The sequence below is a fragment of the Schistocerca americana genome, chromosome 6 (assembly GCF_021461395.2).
Source record: "Schistocerca americana isolate TAMUIC-IGC-003095 chromosome 6, iqSchAmer2.1, whole genome shotgun sequence".
NCBI lineage: Eukaryota > Metazoa > Arthropoda > Insecta > Orthoptera > Acrididae > Schistocerca > Schistocerca americana.
This window is the reverse complement of record NC_060124.1, coordinates 5,452,446-5,471,665: the sequence shown is the minus strand read 5'-3', so window position 1 is coordinate 5,471,665 and position 19,220 is coordinate 5,452,446.

The following is a 19,220-nucleotide window of genomic DNA, read 5'->3' as shown; positions in this document are numbered from 1 at the left end:
TTGAAAGACGATGCATTTCATTCAGTGTAATCGTTTGGTTGCAGAATTGTTTAACCCATTGTAATTCAGCCTCTTGTATGTTAGGTAAATGCTTCGAAGTCATATACTTTGATTCTCTCAGTTATTTTAGTGCGCAAGAGTCATTTGAAGTTAACAGCATTGTCTGAACTTGAACCACGACACCGCAAGCCCGACTGGATTTGTAATCTAAACTTTTGATAAATTTCACTGTCATTAAGTCACATTGTGTGAAGTTCAATGCTTCTTTAATGAGTTGTATTTTGTGCCTGTTGTCATGATGCCTCTCAACTACGACCCTGACGCGCTCATGAAGTCATAGCTATTGAAGTACTGTGTTATACATATCGTAGTGTCACAAGTTCTTTCTCTAACAAATATCCGTAGATCAGCAGAATAATTTCCTATAAGCCACTTTACTGATTTTTTGCTAAAATAGTACCTGCATGACTTTGGTTTGACGATACCCACTGCCAAATTCGTGCACTCTGTGCTTGTTCTATTTGTAGTTGACGACTGAATAATTAATCGCTCATTTTTTTTATTGTACGAATTTGCGGGAACCACGTGATTTCACATCCCAATATGATATCCGTGACCTCTCTGATCCGGATCTAAATTCAGTCCCGATGGTCAATGTATCCATACAGCTCCAGTATGATATGTCAAGGTGCTCCATGTTTAGTAATCGACTATGGACTTGTGCTCCTGATTGTACCATAAGTTTCGTTTGATAAATGTGCTTCGAATTGTCGCTGCTAGCAGGCAGAAGTACTCGTTTGAATAAAGAGCCATCATTTACGATAAAGAAACTTCACCGACTTCTCGACTAGTTTTGGTACCATGCATATCATTACCCATTCACCCACATATAACTTTGCCAAAAAGATGAATTCGTATTCAGTATAAAAACAGATTCAACGAAAGCAATGAGAAAAACGGTAGAGGTACAATATAATAAAGAATAGTACCATTTCCGTTGCTGCTTAACCTTATCTGACATGCTTGTTTAGACTTACTTATCCGTTGTCGAATTCATTCATTTGGCTCATATCCATTGTGCCACAAGCCATTTAATGATACAAGTATGCTATGGAGCAGATGCGACTTAACGGCAGGCGCACGTATTTGTTAATATGATAAAAGCAATCACTACTTTTCGCAGCTCCTTATTATGCAGCGACCGTTTCAAGAAATTGTATATTATTTGTTATCAATTTCTAGGACCCTTTCATGTGGCAGCTCAGTAGGTACTAACATTCGTAACTTCCCAAGGCCTCCTTTAAACACCGTCAGCTTTACTTCAATTTTTAACTGAATGTACACGTAATTTGCTGCTTAAGATTAAGATTCCATCGAGCTATGTTCGTATGTGTGACGGTAAGCTAAAACTAGGGGTCTTCTGATAATACACTGCCAGAGACAAATTAGTACACCCTCTTAGAGGTTTCCAGCTCACTCAAGATGTATTGTTGAAAAAGTGCGTGTGGGGTACTCGAAATGATTGCATTTACAGATCAATAGCACAAGTAGTGTTGTGGTACCAGGTATCACTCCACGCTAAAACACCCGTATTAGTAGATGGTGTGGCCTCCCTGGGCGGCAACGCGCCATCTGACCCTGGCATCCAGTCGATTGTGCAGATGACGAGTACCGTCCTGGGATACGTTATGCCACGCCCGCACGACCTGTTCACGTAGTTCTGTAAGACTGTAGGTAGACGAGTCGCATGAGCCTGTTCACACCCCGTAGGTGCTCGACTGGAGACAAGTACGGAGACCGTGCTAGCCAGGGAAGTTGCTGCACGTCTTTCAGAGTACGTTGAGTTTCATGGGCAGTGTGTGGGCGAGCATTAGCCTTTTGGAAGAACACATCACCTTCCTGTTGCAAGAACGACAAAAGAATGGGTCTAGCAACATTCGGCATTTACCGGGCGCTGGTTAGCGTTCCCTCTAGAAACACCAAAGGAAGTTCACTGAGGCTTTTTGCAGATGATGCTGTGGTGTATCGAGAGGTTGTAACAATGGAAAATTGTACTGAACTGCAGGAAGATTTGCAGCGAATTGACGCATGCTGCAGGGAATGGCAATTGAATCTCAATGTAGACAAGTGTAATGTGCTGCGAATACATAGAAAGATAGATCCTTTATCATTTAGCTACAAAATAGCAGGTCAGCAACTGGAAGCAGTTAATTCCATAAATTACCTGGGAGTACGCATTAGGAGTGATTTAAAATGGAATGATCATATAAAGTTGATCGTCGGTAAAGCAGATGCCAGACTGAGATTCATTGGAAGAATCCTAAGGAAATGCAATCCGAAAACAAAGGAAGAAGGTTACAGTACGCTTGTTCGCCCACTGCTTGAATACTGCTCAGCAGTGTGGGATCCGTACCAGATAGGGTTGATAGAAGAGATAGAGAAGATCCAACGGAGAGCAGCGCGCTTCGTTACAGGATCATTTAGTAATCGCGAAAGCGTTACGGAGATGATAGATAAACTCCAGTGGAAGACTCTGCAGGAGAGACGCTCAGTAGCTCGGTCCGGGCTTTTATTAAAGTTTCGAGAACATACCTTCACCGAAGAGTCAAGCAGTATATTACTCCCTCCTACGTATATCTCGCGAAGAGACCATGAGGATAAAATCAGAGAGATTAGAGCCCACACAGAGGCATACCGACAATCCTTCTTTCCACGAACAATACGAGACTGGAATAGAAGGGAGAACCGATAGCGGTACTCAAGGTACCCTCCTCCACACACCGCCAGGTGGCTTCCGGGGTATGGATGTGGATGTAGAAAGGTGAACGAGGGTTGCAGCTTATCGCACCCGAGACTGTAAGGCCACGCAATCGGCCAGTTTGTCTTGGACGAATGCTCTCTACGAGACAGCACTCACCGTGTCTACGTTGTACGTGCAGACAACCATCGCTGGTTGCAGGCAGAACCTGCTCCCGTCGCTCAAGACAAAGGCGCGCCATTTCATCCTCCAAATGATCCTCTATGGCACCAGTCGAGTTGTGCACGCCGATGCTGCGGCCTGACTGGAAGATGGACTAGGGGTATGCGCACCGTATTCTCACTGCCAATATCCTGTTCGCCACAATTCGTGTTGGTACGCCTGGGCTCACACGCTCACGTAATTGTGCTGTGGTTAGCTGTATGATCTGCCGCTTCTGACCTTATAATAAGGCGATCAAGGTCTGTGGGTGTGAGAATGCTCACGTGACCACTGATACCAACGTCGTAGCACAGTTGACGCCTCACGTCCGAATTGTGTGGCAGTCCTCCCAAAGGACCATCCCGCCACTCGGAAGGCAACAATCTGACCCTCTTCAAAGCTCTTTCAGTTGGTTGTAGGGAACATTAGTGCATTTCCGTGGCATGGTTCCCTGCTTGTCCCGCACTTTTGCACCACACTGTGACTTCCGGCAGTGAACATTCGCTATTAAAGGGAAGAAACAAATGCTGTATGTATACCACTACGCTATCTTTTTCCCGAGGACGTTGAAACCATTATGAGAATATATTTTATCCCCTAGGTGGTATATGCCGTCAGCGGATCAAAGACGACTCCCGTTCTCCATATTCACCAACTTTTTCCGACAGTATATGTTAGTGTGTCATTTGTCTTATCGCTAAGAGATGCGACACGAGCTAAATCTGTACTGATATAATTTAATTGGCTGCCTTCTATTGCAGTTGTTTGTTACGTGTAAATCGTGTACAGAGTCACAAATCTCCACCCACATCTTCTCCCTCGTAACACTCCGCTTTATAGCCAGTGCGCTCTGAACTACCTCCACGTGCAGCCATGGTCTAAATCTACTTTGTGTTAAGGAACACAATCCCGGGAAGTATCCCTCGGCAGCCCTCTACGAGCTCCACAGATCGGTGTCCACGATGACCCATGAAAGGCACATTTCACTTCACGTCTTCTGGCGCTGTCCGAGCTGGCCGTGTAGAGCTGTTGCGGTGGTAAGCATCCTTATTTCCTGCCGCCGTCACACTTCGTTGTCATCATGTTGCACGAACACATAAAAAAGTAATTTTGAGGTCGATGAAGCCAGCTCGTTAAGTGTCGGAAATGTCCAGGTGCAGTCGCTTTTTTAACGCTCGTGCATCATTTTTATCTTAAATTATGTCTTGATGACATTGGATCCAGCGTGCTGTCCAAGCTTTTGAAGCTGTATCTCTCTCTCTCTCTCTCTCTCTCTCTCTCTCTCTCTCTCTCTCTCTCTCTCTCTCTTATTCTCTCTCTCTCTCAGTGTGTTGACTCTGCTGGCGTCAAAATATGTTACTTTTATGTTGTGGCTTGTAATACACAATACTGTCCTTCAACTAGCCCTTAAGTGAATACAGGTTAAATCCTTTTATCGCCCGTAACTCCTTAACTCATTGTGCCTGCGCTTGGCGCGTTAACGCGACTGGAAAATGGTCTTGGCTTGCTTTCCGTTACCTTGCCTTCTGCACTCTCTCATGAACTTACTACAAGTAGTGCATGTCTCGGTAATGAAGTGTAAGAAGATGCACTTACTTCTTACGAAGGACACCACTATCCTTCGATCTGTCAGACCGTTCCTCGTTCTAGGAGGTTTTAAGTCGATATAGTGACTGATTTCATCGTATGACGTGGTTGGATGTGAGACTCAAAAAGTAGGTTCAGCCGACTAATTCTAAATGTTTTTGTTTCCTTAGCTCACAATGGCCCCTTTCCTTAGGTCTGTTTGTCACTTATGCGTCATGTGTACCTGTAGGGTGTACGTGACAGTAATCGACGTGTGTAGTGAGGCAACGTGTTAGTGTTGTGTGCCGGCCGCGGTGGCCGAGCGGTTCTAGGCTCTTCAGTCAGCAACCGCGTGACTGCCGCGGTCGCAGGTTCGAGTCCTACATCGGGCATTGATGAGTGTGATGTCATTAGGTTAGTTAGGTTTCAGTAGTTCTAAGTTGTAGGGGACTGATGACCTCAGATGTTCCATAGTGCTCAGGGCCATTTGAACCATTTTTTGTTAGTGTTGTGTGATGATAAGGAAAGAGAGGGAGTGAAATGCATACGTAACAACTCGTTTCGGATAGCTCATAGGGATAGCAGACCATATCGTCACAACCCGAAAAACCGGATCACCATCTGCAGTTGTGGAACTTAATGCAGGACCCTGGCGCAGATTCTGGTGATCGGCAATTTTACGCCACTAACTCTCCTTCCCTTGCCGACCAAAAGCTGGTGGGGAAAATGTCTCCCAGTACCAGGATCCGAATCGGCTGATCTCCGAATCGAGTGCCATCACACATCGCTGTATCAGCGACATCGGTTTTGCAGGCGGGTAATTTTTATTTGTGGCGTCGTCCGAAGAGGGAGCTCCGGAGCAAGGTTGGTACCTCGTAACGCGATCGCATGAAGAAATAGTCGTGGCAAGCCGCTCTGACGAATGAGCGACTCCGGAGTAGCCACGCCCACCAGTGTTTTACTATACTGCCGTATCCAGTCGTCTACACAGCACCGCTCTGCACAGTACTCGATCATCGAATAAGATGACAGCATCGTCTTCTCAAGTTAGCAATGTCTTAGACAGAAATATAATTGAAGTCGTGTCAGCTCAACTTCAATTGAAGAGATTTATTGTTGTGGATTGGCAAGAGAGCCAACCCACTATGAGAGGAAGGCGAAAGGCACGCGTTTTAGCTCACGCAGGCTGGCGTGAGGTCTGGAACAGGACAAGGAAGTTAGACTTTAGCAAAAAAGGACGTAGCTGTTGGAATACTTAACTTTAATCCGTAAATGGTGAACATCGCTCTTGACGGTACATGTTTTACAACATCAATAGTAACCGGTAATGGCGCTTTGCTAGGTCGTAGCAAATGACGTAGCTGAAGGCTGTGCTAACTATCGTCTCGGCAAATGAGAGCGTAATTTGTCAGTGAACCATCGCCAGCAAAGTCGGCTGTACAACTGGGGCGAGTGCTAGGAAGTCTCTCTAGACCTGCCGTGTGGCGGCGCTCGGTCTGCAATCACTGATAGTGGCGACACGCGGGTCCGACATGTACTAATGGACCGCGGCCGCTTTAAAGGCTACCACCTAGCAAGTGTGGTGTCTGGCGGTGACAGCACATTTATATTTTGTGAGCATCGGGTGATACGTTAACGTTCAGATACGGTTGTAGACACTTATGGCATTCCTGTGAAATTAATTGTAAAAATTAAGTAGTGTTATCAGTATATTGTATGTTATAATATCCACTCGGTGTTATTGCAGTGCCAACCAAAACCCCAGCATTGTATGCGCGAGTGTATTTGCGTCCAGTAAAACGTTATGTATATCGCTCGCAGCATTTATATCGCGATCTAGGTCAAGAAGATGCAGTAGCTATTATCTAGCATTGGCACTATGATACAGCACTGGTACAAGTGACAAAGTCAAAAGGTAGATAATGAAACAGGGAAGAAATTTATGTTTTGTTTAAAATTGTCAATCAACCACATAGACCAATTGACAAACTTTTGTTAGTCTATATTCGTGTCCCCCCCCCCCCCCCCACACACACACACACACAAAAAACAGGGTAACATTTATATCAATGAAAATGAACTTTATTTCTAACAAACAATAACTTACACGGAGCAGCAATAACAGTGAGAAACCAGAATTAAATGCAATGCAATGGGCTTCTAGTTCGCGTTGTTACTAGATACCTCCAGTGAAAACAATAACGAACAGCAACATCTATATAACTGCTAAATGGGCTGTAAGTTTCGACGTGATGGTATTGTAATTTGTGGTACATAATAATTCACCATGAACTGACTGTGGTGGATGTATCATTCGAGGTGGTGCGCTGCTTTTTAATGTGCTTCGTGTCGAGGAGATTCTGGTAATTATTACGAAGTCCCAATTAAAACGTTCCACATGCAAGAACCTCATTTATCCCTTTGTCGCTCGCATTTCCCGCCCGGTAGCTTCCAAAGAAGTGCGTGTGCGGGTCAATGATATGCTACCGCTTCATGTGGCGTATTTCGGCAACAAAGCAAACGAGTTCGGGCTATATGGTTTTCCGATGTAGCGATATAACTATGAATTTTGAAATTTGGCTATCAGACAAAATGTAATCCTACAAAGTGGTGCATATGACAGATGGATGACGGTGTTCGGGAATAATTTTAGCATCGTGTGAGACTGACGACTTGGTTCAGTATTTCGCTGCATCAATTTTCCAACGAGAAGAATAAAGCAGATTTTAAAATTCTCTTTTCATTTTTCATTAGCGTTCAATAATTAATATTATCGAGAGGATTATGATACTGAAATACTGTCATTGACAAGCAGACACACTGCTCAATTATTTCATATGAATTAATTTAATAACATACTAGTCGCAACGAAACGATAGCGAACTTACTTTTTCTCAATGCAACTGAGAGAAATACACTCCTGGAAATGGAAAAAAGAACACATTGACACCGGTGTGTCAGACCCACCATACTTGCTCCGGACACTGCGAGAGGGCTGTACAAGCAATGATCACACGCACAGCACAGCGGACACACCAGGAACCGCGGTGTTGGCCGTCGAATGGCGCTAGCTGCGCAGCATTTGTGCACCGCCGCCGTCAGTGTCAGCCAGTTTGCCGTGGCATACGGAGCTCCATCGCAGTCTTTAACACTGGTAGCATGCCGCGACAGCGTGGACGTGAACCGTATGTGCAGTTGACGGACTTTGAGCGAGGGCGTATAGTGGGCATGCGGGAGGCCGGGTGGACGTACCGCCGAATTGCTCAACACGTGGGGCGTGAGGTCTCCACAGTACATCGATGTTGTCGCCAGTGGTCGGCGGAAGGTGCACGTGCCCGTCGACCTGGGACCGGACCGCAGCGACGCACGGATGCACGCCAAGACCGTAGGATCCTACGCAGTGCCGTAGGGGACCGCACCGCCACTTCCCAGCAAATTAGGGACACTGTTGCTCCTGGGGTATCGGCGAGGACCATTCGCAACCGTCTCCAAGAAGCTGGGCTACGGTCCCGCACACCGTTAGGCCGTCTTCCGCTCACGCCCCAACATCGTGCAGCCCGCCTCCAGTGGTGTCGCGACAGGCGTGAATGGAGGGACGAATGGAGACGTGTCGTCTTCAGCGATGAGAGTCGCTTCTGCCTTGGTGCCAATGATGGTCGTATGCGTGTTTGGCGCCGTGCAGGTGAGCGCCACAATCAGGACTGCATACGACCGAGGCACACAGGGCCAACACCCGGCATCATGGTGTGGGGAGCGATCTCCTACACTGGCCGTACACCACTGGTGATCGTCGAGGGGACACAGAATAGTGCACGGTACATCCAAACCGTCATCGAACCCATCGTTCTACCATTCCTAGACCGGCAAGGGAACTTGCTGTTCCAACAGGACAATGCACGTCCGCATGTATCCCGTGCCACCCAACGTGCTCTAGAAGGTGTAAGTCAACTACCCTGGCCAGCAAGATCTCCGGATCTGTCCCCCATTGAGCATGTTTGGGACTGGATGAAGCGTCGTCTCACGCGGTCTGCACGTCCAGCACGAACGCTGGTCCAACTGAGGCGCCAGGTGGAAATGGCATGGCAATCCGTTCCACAGGACTGCATCCAGCATCTCTACGATCGTCTCCACGGGAGAATAGCAGCCTGCATTGCTGCGAAAGGTGGATATACACTGTACTAGTGCCGACATTGTGCATGCTCTGTTGCCTGTGTCTATGTGCCTGTGGTTCTGTCAGTGTGATCATGTGATGTATCTGACCCCAGGAATGTGTCAATAAAGTTTCCCCTTCCTGGGACAATGGATTCACGGTGTTCTTATTTAAATTTCCAGGAGTGTATTATCTCAGTTGGAGGACGTTAAGTAATAAATTTCCTTATCACTGAGTGAACATAAAAGCGCTGTCGAACGATTCTCGTTACTCTACTCGCAAACGTGGAAGACAGAAGAAAACAAGTGTAGTGGTCTTGGCTTCCGAGATGTGTATAGTTTAATAATGAAAATTAAAAATTTTACCGTGACAACATACTGCCAAAAAAAGGTCTGCAAAAAATGTTTAATTACATACAAATAATGATTTGTAACTTTTTCTGAACTCACAGAATTACCGATATTGCATTACATTTTTTGATCATAAACCCTGCCCAATAAGTCAATCGTATATGATTAAACATAGCTACTTTGTTTACTTGCAGAGATTATTACAAAAGATGGATGAAAATACAGGCTGAAACGGAACTCGCTGACTTCATAGGGATGCCATAAGGAAAGTGTGCTGACGTAGGGGGTACTGTCATTCGGAGCGGTGGTTCCCGGAGTTTGTTAACAATGAGTCTCATCGTCAGTAGCGCCAATTCATTGCCCTAAGGAGCGACGTGCATTTGTCGTAGGGGTGTACTTTCCTAATGGCTGGTCGACTGCCTCCGAGAAGCATAAGTTAAGCGAACTCTTCAATATTCCCGCCCCAAGTCTTATTCAACAATTGCTTCTTGTGTGAACACATTCAGGGCACCTACAAATGTGCAACAAAAAGATGTGGAGGAACTCCGGTCTGTAAGATTGAAAGGGCTCTGCTACGTGAGTCTGACTGAGTAATAGTGGAAAATTAGATTTTTATGTAATATTTTAGTGTTGGCTCAAGTCGCTACTAATTAATGCATCTTAGCAGAGACAGAGCTTTCCAAGAATCGTAAACAGTTAATCTCTCGCGTTTACTCTAGTTTCGGTGTAGCACAAACATGTCAGTTTACCTATAAGACAAATGACTGTCGGGGGAAGGGCAATGTGTGACTATTGGTTAAGCAGGACTTACGGGAAGCAGGTGGATAAAGGGCCGGCCCCCGGTACTCCCTGGTGGTGACGATCCTAGGGGCATTTGTATGAGGGACGCTGCCGGCGGCTGGAGTATACGGGGTGATTTGACGCTTTCCCATGAGAGCGAGAATAACTTTATCTCGCTTTGGCCGCCGGCCGGTGTGGCCAAGCGGTTCTAGGCGCTACAGTCTGGAACCGAGCGACCGCTACGGACGCAGGTTCGAATCCTGCCTCGGGCATGGATGTGTGCCGGCACGGTAGCTCAGCGTGTTCGGTCACCGGGTTAGCTGCCCTCTGTAATAAAAAAGAGTTAATCGATCAACAATGAACTTAAACGGATGTCTTACGACGTCCGGCCCGAGCAGATGCAACGAACGAAAGCGAACAAAATGAGATTTTAAAAAAAAAAAAAAAAAAAAAAAAAAAGATGTGTGTGATGTCCTTAGGTTAGTTAGGTTTAAGTAGTTCTAAGTTCTAGGGGACTGATGACCTCAGCTGTTAAGTCCCATACTGCTCAGAGCAATTTCGCTTTTGCCATTGTATATATCCTCTTAGTTTGACTATTCAGATCCATCATACAATTTAAATCACGAAATTCATAGGTTTCTTGGGAGACCAGGTTTAAGTTTTATTATCCCCTTTCTCGTTCATTTCATAAATGTTTTGCCCTGGGATATTTTCTGTGTTTTCGTACCTACAATAGTTCTTAAATTAGCATGCAAAAATATTGGTTTGGGTTTTCTTGCCATGTTCCTTTATAAGAATTCAAAAGGAGCTTCGTGTTCGCTTCTCGGTAGCACATTTCGAAGCTGTTTGGGAACTTGCTACGTTGAAACGTGTCGTGCCCTGGTAACTTCCTGGAGAGGACGTTCGTGGTAAATTCGAGATTTTGCGAGACACCTGAGGGCTACTGAGACCCAAGTACTGTCTAATCAGGTAGTGATTAACGAAGCCGGAATCTTTGCGGCTTTACGGGATAAGAATGTATTCTCACATGATATCGGAAGTTAGATTTATCTGAACCATCTATGAGATGTTTATATTTTAAGGGTGGAAAATCAATGCTTACGATGCGTGTATGTGTAGAATGGTACGATGTCTGAAGAATTGCCTTATTATTACATTATATATTGTGGAGTTTCTCTTGTTGACTCAATATTTGAGTACACAATCTTTGCGCAAATTGACTTACAAAGAGACGGCATGACCGTCGGTTTGGGGATTTGTCCGAAATTTTGTGTGGTGAAAGTGGACCACTAACACCTCACGTGGTTAAAATATTAGGACGCACTACTCGGAAGATTCTGAGAAAAACCGATCCAAAGTTTCTTAGGTGCCTTGTGAATATAAAATGTTTAGTCCATTGCCCAGCTGTCGTCTGTCCTAGATGGTTGCCGGCACGGTAGCTCAGCGTGTTCGGTCAGAGGGCTTAACTGCTCTCTGTAATAAAAAACTGAGTTAATCGATTAACAACGAACTTAAACGGATGTCTTAAGACGTCCGTCCCGAGCAGATGCAGCGAACAAGGGGGGAAAAAAAATGGTTAAGGCTCGGACTCTTACGCCAGAGGTCTCGGGTTCGAATCCTACTTCGGCACTTTTTTTTTCTTGTGGTTCATTTCCTTTTGTTATTCCACCAATTATTCAAAAAGTTTCTCAAACCTCAATTATTTTTAAAACATTATTTTAGCTCAAGAACTTAAAGTTTTTCATTCGCTGAAAAATATTCGTGCTCGTTGTTCTATTTCGTTTTATGGGGTTTCAAGGTTTAAAGGGGCTTTGCAAGATCCCCTTGCGATTGTAACGGTCATCTGCGCATAGGACTGTGCGCGAGCCGTGAGAAGTAAACGGCAGTTTGTTTTTCGATTTCCTGGTGAACAGACGTGCCTGTTTCAAATTTCAACGTGTTATTCCGATCCGATGTTAAACATGTCGACTGAAGAAGTTGCTGGCTCATCTGGAATAGGAGAAAAAAATTCCTGAAGATTCCTTTCATAGTGATCAGTGGTGTATTATGAAAAGCTGTTGACGGAAAATTATTTAATTGCATCGGCACCTTCGGAAGAAATCTCTCGCGATGCTATGTTATTGGTCGGAGAACTTTATAATAATACACTGGAACTTTTGGGTGAAAAAACATTCGTAACTGAAGAGGAATTAATTCACGCTAATGAGGATTGCAAAGAATGTGAGGAGAACGACGAACAGTTCGAAGTGGCACAAAGTGATTCGTCTCCAGACTAATATAAACCGTCACCGAAAAGATTTAAAAGCGACATGATTCCCATTGCCTACAAAGTCAAAGTCGTGAATATTGCTAAAGCGCACCCCACATGGTCCTTGGCGACATTGAAAAAAAAAAGGAATCCGCCAATTGAAGAGAAAAGAATATCATTCACAATGGGAGAAAGATATTAAAAGTGGTGGTACGCGAATGGATAAATTTGAGGTGATAGATTCGTGGACCTACGACCGTTTTGTGGAAGCAAGACAGCAATATCAGCAAGTCACGACAAGAAATTTACAGCGATGGGCATTGGCTGCGGCTGCACAATTCGTCGATTTCAAATTCAAGGCATTTGAACAGAAGCACAGAATTTCACAACGAAAGATCACGAAACTGGTTTCGAAAAAAGAAGCTTCGTCAATGGAGGACATCCAGGGGTCTGCAGAGACCTTTCGTCGGCAGACGTGCCATTTAATCCCTCAATACCATGACGATTATGTGATAAATACTGACCAAACAGGTAAATACATGTTTCCTGCGTACAAAATGTTTTTACCGATGTAAAATATATCAATTCAAATTTCAGTACAGAAAAAGATATTTACATAAACATTCGAATGTTGTTTAATATTAAAAATACTGTTGTTTCAGGACGCCAATATCAATCTGTTTTCAACAGGACTTTCACTGAAAAAGGGAGTAAAATAGTTTTCGTGGAAAAGTCAGATTTGAATAAAGTGACGCATTCGTACACCGCACAATACTCAATAACATTACCCGGAAAACTGCTCCCACATGTCTTCATATGCTTACAAGAAGCGACCGGTCATTTCGGACCTCGTATTCACAAATTAATAGATGGATATGCCAATACTTATACGAACGCCATCGTAACACCATCGAAGTCCGGAAAATTAACAACAGTCTATTACATGGATTTTCTCCGGAAATGTTTAAAATCTTACGTCGGGGAGAGTAATTATTTGCTTCTCATTGCCTCTTGGGAAGGTCAAACGAATCCGGAGATACATGATGCAATTTTTGAAGATGACGAAAATATGCCAACTTGGTCTGTAAAACTCATGCCTCCAAAATGTACTTCTTTGGTGCAATGTTGTGATGCTTACTTTTACAAGCAAGTTAAAAATTTCATAAAGCGCTTGCAAAATTGAGGGGCCTTGTTACAGGACAATCGTGAAATTAATTCCCGGGAATATTGTATAAAAATTCATTCTATAATTCACCATCAATTATCGTCACCAATATTCCGAGACATGATTCAATATTCCTGTTTTGCCTCAAAATTATCAGAAACTCGAAACATTATCGTAAATGTTAATGGGGCATATTTTCGTACAGATTTATTGCAAACGCCCTGTGATTGTAAAAAATCCGCTTTTATATGTTGCGCAAGATGTTGCAAAAATTATTGTTTTGTTTGTTTTTATGAAAATTACCACTGCGGTAATGAGGAGGTATTGAATAGGATTGGGGAGAAGAGGAGTTTGTGGCACAACTTGACAAGAAGAAGGGATCGGTTGGTAGGACATGTTCTGAGGCATCAAGGGATCACCAATTTAGTATTGAAGGGCAGCGTGGAGGGTAAAAATCGTAGAGGGAGACCAAGAGATGAATACACTAAGCAGATTCAGAAGGATGTAGGCTGCAGTACGTATTGGGAGATGAAGAAGCTTGCACAGGATAGAGTAGCATGGAGAGCTGCATGAAACCAGTCTCAGGACTGAAGACCGCAACAAAAACAACCACTGCGGTTTTTGTTTATAATTATTATATGTATAAAAATTGAATGTTTCCCAGTCGACTTTGTTATTCTGATTAAAAACCCAATGTTCCTCCTCATATACTTTACAGTGAAAAATGGAAAACCCGTCGCCATGAATTGTGTTGTTGGACAAAAAGAAAATAATATTTATTCAATAATGTGACTAAATTGTTAAAGATAATGTAGGTCTGGGAAAATTTCTGAATAATTGGTGGAATAACAAAAGGAAATGAAACAGAAGAAAAACAAAAAGTGCCGGAGGAGGAATCGAACCCGAGCCCTAACCATCTAGGCCAGACGCCGGCTCGGCAGTGGACTAACATTTTATACTGATAAGGCAGCTAAGGAAGTTTGGATCGATTTACCTCGGGATCTTCCGAGTAGTGCGTCATAATATTTTAACCACGTGAGGTGTTAGGGGTCCTCTTTCATCACACAAAATTTGGACAAATCCCCGACCGCACGGTCGTGCCGTCTCCTTGTCAGTGAGTTTCTCTCGTTCCTGCCTTTTTAGTTCTGTGGTGAAAGGTGTGGAGATGTCATTGTAATGTAAGCAAATGATAAATTTGACTGCATGCGATTAACGAGCCTGTATTCTCCTCTTCTTGTGTTTTATGAACCAACGTTAAGTAATCGTTTTGTAGCTGTTCATAAAGTTCCACGTGTGTCCGCAGCGTCCATTCCTCTTAACTGTATCTAACTTCATATCTGAATATTGAGCGTATGTGGCCAGATAGTAGAAGGTAATTTAAACCAGAATACGTGAAAGTTTTGGTAACCACACGGCAAGGACCAAGTTAGTCCATTGATCGAATACTGGCTACAGCGCATGGAACAGCACAACTTCAAATGGTTCAAATTGCTCTAAGCACTATAGGACCTAACATGAGAGGTCATTAGTCCCCTATACTTAGAACTACTCGAACCTAACTAACCTAAGGACATCACACACATCCATGCCCGAGGTAGGATTCGAACCTGCGACCGTAGCAGCCGCGTGGTTCCAAACTGAAGCGCCTAGAACTGCTCGGTCACAGCTATCGGCAGAACAGCTTCCCTTCAGCTCTAAGGCGCGGTAAGAAACACGCTGCGATCAATTGTTCGCTGACTTCACAGACTATAATGAATGTTTAAAGAGTGGCTGGAATCAGACAAATAGAGAATACGGTGTGGTTGTCATTAATTCAATTATAAACGTTATCTGTGGATTAACATCTGTAAATTGTAGAAAGTCATTAACAGAAAATTAATTCTGTTGTGTTTAAGTATTCATTAAAGTCAGGCATGTATTGATTATGAATCCCCTGTGCTTGTACATTTATATTAGTCTGTTGTGTTTGTGTACTCGACATTATCCATTTGTGCTTAAACAATCAAGCTTAGATTCGCTTCTGTAGCCAGAATCAGTCAATTGTGTTTCAGTTTTCGACATTAGTCATATGTGGGTTAATGTCAGTCCTAGTAAATTACGAACTGAATTCTATAAGACTTTCAAGATCACAAAACACCGGAGGAATTCGGATATTTTTGCGGTTGTCATGGCGTTGACGTGCAACAGTAGAGCTCACCTTCGAAGTTCTAATTGTTTCATGTGGCGAATCCTTGATGAGAACCTCCGTCTGTACCTATACAAGCTGGTTCTGGCGTAAAGAAAGCAGTGCTGTTCTGCTACTCGGAAAAATGCCGATGAAGAATTTCTTTAAAATGTGCCTCAAGACACTCTGGGGGTTAGTGATAGAAATTGCAGAGGTCTCCAATCGGACATTCTCACATTTTGGTAAGCCTCAATGATGGAACCATTTTAACCACTTTAGGATGTTAGTTTTATGCACTACGCACATAAATCACATTACTGGGCACTTTCTGCCTTAGTCCATCTGCATTCATCATTAGTTCCATCATTTGAAAATGGTCTAAGGCCAAAACTGACCAGTAATGTAATTTATATGTTTGGTGCCTTAGAGGAATAAAACTGACAGCCTACTGTGGTTAAACTGGTGCCACCATTTAGACAATAAATTGACGCTGTGGACCTGTATCGCCATATTTGGGAAGTTTTTTTGCCGAGGCTTCAACAAACTGATGCTGGGGATGTGTGGATGCAGCAAGATCGCAACATGGCACACACATAACGAACTGCATTGCGTACTTAGTGGAAATCTCTGCATGACTGATCACTATGAAGGGCGATCTACCACGGTCAACGAATTTTCAAGATTAATTTTCTTGTGACCTTTATTTTCTTCTTCTCATTCTTCTGCTGCTGCTTATCCATAAATGGATGTTGGTGACCACAAGCTGTATCTTTCTTCTGTGAAACGCAGTATGTAATAGCTGGTCTACACTTCGTAGCCCTGTCCACTGCTTTATATTGTCCAACCAGGATGTTCTTCTTCGCCCTTGTCTTCTATTTACTTCAATCATTCCTTCTATTCCTAACTGCAGAAGCATGTATTGGGTGTTCCATGCTATGTGTCCTAGGTATGCAGTTTTTCTTCTATTAAGTACTGTCAACATTTCTCGCTTCGGTGTTGGTTATTCTTGTAGTCCACGGTATTTTAAGAATTCTGCGGTTATTTCATATTTCAAAAGCCTCTAACTTCTTCGTTGTTGTCATATTTAGTGTCCATCCTTCAGATCCATATAGAAGCACGGACCAGATGTAGCATTTTACAAATCGGACTCTAAGGTTTCGGTCTAGGTCAGCGATTGAAAGAATATTCTTAAATTTTATGAAGGCGCTTCGGGCGTTGTCTATGCTGTGCCACTGCCGCATCGATCAGGACATCATCTTAAGTATACTTTACGCGTGAGTGAAGCACTTATTTGGCGGAGCGGACACAAGAAAGGATCATGATAATGTGTGAGACCTGAATCTATACTTACGCAAAATAATTCTTTGATTGTTTAATAGCGCGCGCCTTGTTAATATAGTATTGCGTGAGACGCTTTTAGAATTTATTAAACTGATGTCTACGTGATGCGTCTATACCAAAAAGAAAGACAACGTAAACATTATCTCAGGGACAGTGTGCATCAACTTTCAATGTACGTCCACTTTACATAGGTACCATAGTTTTTAGGAGATACATACAGCACAAAAACCTTTTTATTCATGTCTCTCGCAGTCAATATTGTGGAATATATCAATAATTTGGAGTTTCAAAACTGTACAAATGTTTTGGGTTGGTTCACAATTACTCAGCTACACGTGTCACTGTCTTGTTGTTCGTGTGTGCACCTTGTTTGCAACATCACTAGTCGGGCGCAATACAGCGCTAAGTATTAGGCTCCTGCCATCTCACCGTTTAATAAAATGCACAGCTCAGAGCTTGGCAACACCCCCGTCTCACCCGCACTGCATATTAAAATATTGCTGAATTATGTCTTCGCTGTAGTGAAAATTAAGTTAACTTCACCCTGTAATGAAAGAAAGCATTTCCTCTTTTTTTCGCATAAGGTAATATTTTTCGTCTTGTCGAGAAGCGGCCAATATCTGGTCTGAACGTAATGTTCTTAGTTTTTATTTTAAATACAACATAAATTTGAATATTCACTTTCCTTATCTTGATAATTAAGAACAAGTCTTTCATAGGCGTCCGTTGATGATGGAACGCAATGAAATTCTAATGCAATTTCTTCTATACAAGATGTTTGCCGACAATGGGCAACTGTTCGACCATTCTTCTCGTTTGTCTAGCGTGCTGAAAATCTTGCAAATGTTATTTTTATTTCTGCATGAAGGTCACTAGGCATACGAAAGAAGAAATGCACAGTCAGCATAAACTAGCATGTATTATCTAAAAATTTACACTTACAATGTTAAATGGACGCAGTAGCGGGTCTTAGCTTCGAGACTGTAACAGAGAGTGAATAATAACGCTGGTCTTTTTCGTTTCTTTCGTCAGCGAGTTAAAGAGTAATTAATGCAGAGTTCCTATATATTTATCTTATAGAGTCTGTTTGTACCAATATTATTTCATTTTATTATAAATTACCATTACGAGAGCAATAGCACGCCCATTTTCAGTTTTTACTATTTTCATTTTGCTTTGTTTTGTGTCTGACATTTCGTCTCACGTTTTAATATTTTGTACAGTATTTCGGTACAAGGGCCCCCTGGTATCCAACGGGCCAAAAACACTTGAGGTTTGCGAGCAGTCACACCAACTTTATTATAAAACATGTTCCTTCTCACACGTGTGTTTTTTTGACACATATCACTTTACGTCCCTTTTGTATTTTACACATATGCGTGTATATACAGTCATATCACTTTACAATGTTTGATAATTTACAATTAATTTGTTACAAAGAACATTTTCCTTTTTTACGGGGCTTCATTTATTTCCACTATGAGCATCGCTCTACCTTTTGCCCGTACACTACGCGACGGGTGAGAACAGCTTGGTATGATTGAACAATCCCGGTAAGCAATAACTTTACTCCCCTACTTAGGTTACGGGCGACGGGAAAAAAACCTGGAGTCTTCAGACTTTTCACACTCCCATTACAATCAATGATTAACTGTGAATGGTATCATCATTTGATTACATTGAACTAGGGACCCTCCTGCTTTCTCACCGTTTAATAAAATGCACAGCTCAGAGCTTGGCAACACCCCCGTCTCACCCGCACTGCATTTTCACTTCCTTGTACGTTCATAAAGTCGTCGTGTTCCGTTAGGGTTTTTTGTTGCATGTTGGTCCATCTATCACTTCAAGCGTTCAGATGTCCCGAGTTTTCATGTTACTCACTGCCGTATGCGGATTCCACAGTTTGACAGTCCATCTAACACTTTTATTCATATGATATTTCAACAGTTTTGTACACTGCATATGTGAAACTTCACATTAATACTTATACATTTCCACAAGCTACGGATTATGGCCGTAAATTTACGTACTATTTACACATTCACAGTCTTTTCTGTGTATCACAATTATTCCTTGCTGTGGTTGCGCTCACCGCTTTTTGCACCTACGGAGTTCGTGGATTTGTCGTTTGTTTATTTAAAAGATTTAACTTTTCGCTGTCGCTGCTTTAGCGACCAGATTGTTCGACACTTAAAATGCACTTTCCGCACATAGTTTTTACATTGTACGTGTCAAGAGTCCATTATAAGCACTTTCATTTTTACGTAAGGTAGGACACATTGCACATATTTTACAATAAAAATCTTTATATTTCGGTAGCGTTCATGTAGCCAGTGTCCCCTCACGCAGAAAGTTCGCACAATTGGTCATCTGGACTATTCAGTTCAGTTTATTAAACCATCGTATCTGCTCGCAACACCAATTCATTCTCTAGTGTTTACTTTGCTTTCTGACAACACGATCCGAGCACATTACTCAAAAGTATTTAACGTGTGAA